The sequence below is a fragment of the Anarrhichthys ocellatus genome, unplaced genomic scaffold (assembly GCF_004355925.1).
Source record: "Anarrhichthys ocellatus isolate YVR2014 unplaced genomic scaffold, GSC_Weel_1.0 scaffold24, whole genome shotgun sequence".
In the NCBI taxonomy this organism is placed as follows: Eukaryota; Metazoa; Chordata; class Actinopteri; order Perciformes; family Anarhichadidae; genus Anarrhichthys; species Anarrhichthys ocellatus.
In genome coordinates this window covers 11558372-11564335 of record NW_022280054.1, presented here as the reverse complement: position 1 = coordinate 11564335, position 5964 = coordinate 11558372, and positions in this window count along the sequence as shown.

Genomic DNA, 5964 nt, shown 5'->3' with positions numbered 1-5964 from the left:
TCAGTGTGTGTGTGTGTGTGTGTGTGTGTGTGTGTGAGAGAGACTGGCAGACAGCCAACAGATGATACTCAACTGTAAAGTGACACATTATTGCTCTCATTTGTTAAATGTCTCGTCTCCGTCTATACGATATCTCTCTTTTGTCATGTGAAAACATTCTACATATACATACATTTCACTTACATGGCTTTCTTAAGATTGACTTCACCACTCTGAGGTTTAGGAGACACCCTTTCAGAATTTATAAGAAGAGAAGAAAAAACAACAACATGGTGGTTGAATTACAAACAGTCTTATTGAGGAAGAAGTTTGACATTTAGGGTTTTCCATTAAATAAGTTTGATGTTGTATTTTCCTCTTCTGTTTGTTCTATCTCCAGACTTTGAGTGGAAACGTCCTCGAATTCCGATATATTTATTGCTTCGCTGCCGCAGTCAGCGAAGCGTCATTATGATTAGGCCGTATATTTAATTTGAACTAAAAGAGGCACAAAGAGAAATATTGTGAGAGAAATTGTTTACCAGACTCGTCCACGCTCGGCCCCTTGAGAGAAACAGAACCAGTCGAACTTCACTTTTATTGAGAAATAAGAAAGAAAACATGTATTTATTCCCACTTCTCCACTGTCAGCATGCTCCAAGATGCTCTGGTTACACTTTTATTAGCTGACTTTTAGGCTACTTGGGGTCAGCAGAAACAAGTTTGTCATCAAACAGCATTCTTTTGGAGCCGTTTCTCTGGACACCTTCTGAAAGTAACATTCCCTCTCATTTAGCTTTGCTTGTGCTGTCTTTAGCTGCTAATGCTAATATATTCACCATCTAGTCGCTAACGTAGTCCGTCTGCTGTTTGGTGCTGAGCAGATAGTGTACAGTTTGTATGGATTAAACAAGCAAGACATAATATGTTCATTACTTTAGAATTGGTGTTGGTCTTTGGAAAGAGCCAGGCTAGCTTTCTCCCCTGGTTTCCAGTCATTATGCTAAGCTAAGCTAACCAGCTGCGGGTTGTAGCTTCACATTGAACAAACAAGCGTGTGTGGTATCGCTCTTCTCGTCTTACACTTGGCAAGAAAGTGAATAGGCTGAAAATTGGAATGATTCCTTTGATATAAAATCATAGCCACTTTAAATCAACCACTTTGTTTTCAAACTGCTCTGGAAGCTGTAAATGAAGCCATATTGGCAAAGCTGTGAATGTTTGGAACATGCTGCACATTGATGGACAGCTCCGAAGCGGTTTCATGGTGTAGCTTTTTTCAAGATGTTTTGGTACCTTTATTTTCTCCATCATGAAAACTTGGAGCCGATTTGCCACGACCTGAGTCCAAGCTGAGCACAGCTGCAGTTGTAACGAGGAAGCTGCAGACCTTTTTACAGCCATCTTCAAGCCAACGCTGGGTGAGTGTTTGATACTCAAATGACAGATTTTGTGTGGAGGATCACTTTGAGGGTGGGCCTAATCCGCTTGCAGCCAAGAGAGACTGTTTTGACAGCGGTTGAGCCGAGAAATAAATCAGGACTGGCTTGATTCAGTATTTATGGAATCACATGATGAGAGGGAAATTACACGAGGAAAGGAGAGCGAGCAGAGCGTTGCAGACAACAATATGTACAGTGTTTTTTTGTGTAGCCTTCAGTGTGTGCATTCTAGCTTGCATCTCTGCGAAGGCGAAAAGACAACTGGCCGACGGTGATGCTGAGGGAAAGGGGCTGGAGCGGAGGGATGACATCAGACGGGATTTTCACAGGAATGGCGGCTAGCAAAACAAAAGCAACGTGACCTGCATCAATACGAGCGTTGTGCCGCTCTTCAGCATTGCTTTTAGGGGCTTACTTGACCGAGAGAAAAAAATGTCTGAAACTGTCAGAGGGTGAAACGGTGACTCCGGGGCCTCCTGTGTGCAGTGTTTGACTTAAAGGAACGATGTCAATATCGTGATAGTGACGCAATAACATGCCACAAACTATTTTTGATGTGACGAGGTGATGATATGAAGCATTGATTGCATGCACAAACAGGAAAGCACCGGAAACATTACAAGTTAAAACAGACTTCCTGGCAGGGATTATTTTCCTTCTAATCTTTCCCGACAGTCATCTGGACCAACATAGAGACATCTGTCGGCAAAACCCTGCTCATGTGGACTTTTTTTTTAACCCATGGCTTCTACTTATAGACTTTTCGCTTTGCTTAAAAGAAAAATCTGAAACAAATCATACCTGTTTTTCTACTCCATGTCCCGCTCATAATAGCCATCCAGTAGCCAGTTTGTCTTTCTCTGTTAGTAGGCCTTTTAGTGGGAATAAAAGTGTCTGGGTCACGAGAAGTGATGCATTTTATGTTTAGGATTTGTTTGTATTTCATGATGAGTAACTCATTGTCACTGTGAGCAAACTGCATTGGAGGAAAAAAAGCAAATACAAAATAAAGGCATGTGGGTTGTGTTGCTGCGTGGAATGTTGATGGAAAGAAATAGTTTTACATTTTGGGAAATGCACTTTCTTGCCAAAATCTCAGATCTAAACACTGAATATGTAGGGACAGTCAAAAGCTTAGCTTAGCGTAGCATAACATAAAGACTGCTAACAGCTTTCCCGAAGATGACAAAATCGGTCTACAAGCACAGGATGGTCTCATCCAGCGTTCACATCACACATAAATGCACGGTAAATATCCCACAAAATAATTGTGTATGTTATCACGTAATCATGAACGAGGAAGGTCAAAGACAGCAAACGCCAACACAGGGCAGGTGGGAGGTGGATGGTGTCCAACACCATTCCTCCATCCAGGAGTCCGTTGTTCGTTCCCCGTGTGAAACGAGAAGTCAACGCTGATTTATTTGTTTATTTAAGCCTGAACAAAAAAATTGCTCTAATAATGTAAAAGAATACAGTATTTTACCGTCAGCGTTTTCACCAGCAAGATACCGTTCAATTTACAGTATCTCTGCTATATCGGAGAAATACAGTATTGTAATCAAAATGTCCAGTAATTTGTCAGAGGTAAGCAATAATTACTAAGTAAACAAAACACTTGAGACCAAGCATTATGACTCCCAGAATGCATTGCTTTCACATCAATATACAGTATAAGCTAAAAAAGAAAGTTCTTTCCCACAGTACAAGTGAAGCTGTTGAACCAGTGTGCCTCTCTGTGTCCTACGGGCCAGGACTGTCACACGAATGACATGAATCCAATCCAGTTGTCAACATGCGCTCACAATTCATGCTATTTACTTGCCTTTGTCTTGTCAGGAACTCTGCGGCGTTGCTGTATGATTGACAGGGGAGCGCATATCTGAGACTTGACGAGTGCCCCGTGGGTGCAGATCATGCAACAGAATCGCCTGCGAGTTGCACAGCCAACGAGGTTTGGCCGAGAGTCTGAGGACAAACTGGCAAACCCTGTACTTGCGGTTGCGTCACATTGGCGAGTGTGAAAGCCGAAAAGACAAGAGAGTGAGTGATCAAGATGCGGAGCGACTTAAGGGGAAGAGAAAGTAAAAAAACAACACGGGGGAGAAAGTTTGGTTGTAATTGGCACACACATTCATCCATCAGGGCGTGGCACAGAGGGATTGTGGCGTTTGAGGTGACATTTGTAATCTCTGAGAGAACGCAAAGTTGGCTTTGCAGAGTAACCACATCAAGGACAAGCAGGGATTTCATGAAGCAGATTGACAGAAGCAAATGTCAATGATGGCCAACATTTCTTTGGAGGGAACTACCCATATACTCTGAGAAAATATAGCGTCTCTGCAGAGCTTGTTTTGTCGGATGGGAGAGCGGTGGGAGGTGGGACGTATGCAGAGTGTTTTTTGGAGAGGTATGTGATGTAAAACGGTGGAAGTGGGATAGCAGCTGACGCTGTCCAGCGCCCATGAATCAGGCTGAGGCACCGTGAAGTAGCGGCCCTCATAGGAGCCAGATGGGCCCTTGGCTCAACACTGGCAGGGATGAAGGAACACACACACACACACACACACACGCACACACACACACGGAGGCAGGATGGGAACAAACAGGCTCTTATGTGCACTGCAGATACAAAGTTGAAAATGCGGGGGAAAGCCACACACACATTTTATATAAAACAGTTAAGATTTATACGCATGAAGTGCACATAAAATATGGAAAGTGACAGAAACAAGTACACACACAGTCACGGTAAAGATGCACATGTGGAACCTCAAAACTGGGAAATGCCAGGAAAAGGTTATGAGATAAGTCAAAAATATCATTGATATTGTTAGTTAAATAATTTAAATAGAGTGTAATATAAAGCTTTGTACTTTAATCTTTTACTCAAAACTTATTTTATTTATAAAATTATTATTATTTATTTTTCACCGTCAGCTAGCTAGCTAACCAGCTTCTTCAGCTATTAACGAAGCTACAGCTAATGTTTGTAGTAAAACTACACCAGCGAGTGCATTTAATGAAAGACGTATTACTATATACTGTTGTGGCTGTATAGCTGTTCACTGTATGAACTCTGGCACAGTAATAGCTCAACATTTAACCCGGTAAACAAACACAATCAAAGTTAACTAGCTAACTTCTAAGACAGCTTAGACGTTGTTTAATTTGACATTGTGCAGAATAAAAACGTACATCACAACTACTACAACATGTCAAATATAAAACAATAACTGCAAAGAGTTATTTTCCATTGTGTTTAAATAATGAAGACTTACAGGCTAAGTTTTGTCCAACTTCTCCAGTTTCATTTTGCATTAAGTTTAACTTCAGTAGTTTAAACATGTTGAGTGTTTTAGAAAAAGAAGAAAAACTAACAAATACTAACTACAATATAAAACAATCATACATGTTTTTTTTTTTAAAGTTGGTTCACACGAAACAAGAACTGCAAAAAGAAGAAGAAGAAGAAGAGGGAGTAAAAACAACAAAGACAAAAGGAGGGAGCGGTGATGTAACCGCAACAGATACTCTGCCCTCTGATCATTTGAGCAGGTCAGTGTTTCAATGGGGCTTGAAAAGTGTATGTTTGCTGCAATGAATGGTTTCCTAAAGCCCATCATCCCTGTCTGCCTGACTTAAGTTAGACAGACTGTGACTGATTTCCAACCCGTAGTGAACCCATATGATCCGAGTTTACGGGCCACAAAAGAGACGGGCCGCGTTTTTATGGACTCGGATAATTATGGAGCTTTATGTGGCGGTCATCTCTGGAACAAAGGCTCATATTTTTATCGACTTTCTTTCAATAAACACAAAAAGTTCCAAAACTTAAAAAAAAAAGTTGAAATAGCTTAGATAAATAAAGAAATTATTTATAGTAAAAGCAGCTCTTTTCCAAAGTCAGCTCAGACAAATAAGCATTAACAATAATTTAAACTAAATATTTAAATTACTACATATATTTTTGTTATTATTTTGTATGTTAATTAATAAATTATTTTTCTGGGAGCTCTTTAAGGTTCCACATATCTGCTCACTTTTTCCATTTTCCTGAAAATAAATCCACAAACACTGACCATGGTTTGTATGTCCATAAACATCGGCTGCTTGTGCTGAAGTTTGTAAAACATTTCCACAGTTTCATACACTGTCTGCTAATTAATTATAATCTGCTATGAAGTACAGACCCATTGACTTCCATCAAATCGCTGGGGCAGAAGTTTTTTTTGTGGTGTCGTGTAAATCGGATGAATTCAATCCGAGGGGGGGGGAAACAAAGGAGGCTAATTATAAACAGAGAGAAAAATGAAAGCTTTCAGATGGAAGGAGCTGAGTGATCAGACGCTCAGCCTCCAAAATATCCACAATACATCAAAATGAATTAAAGTCTGCAAACAAAAATCACACTTCCTCAAGAACTTTCAGAGGGGGATTTATTATCAGCAATAACATGAACATAAATATAACATATAAAAGATATTTTTAGCCGTCAGCTCAGACAACAAAGACGCTTTACAAACTGTAATATGTTGTGATT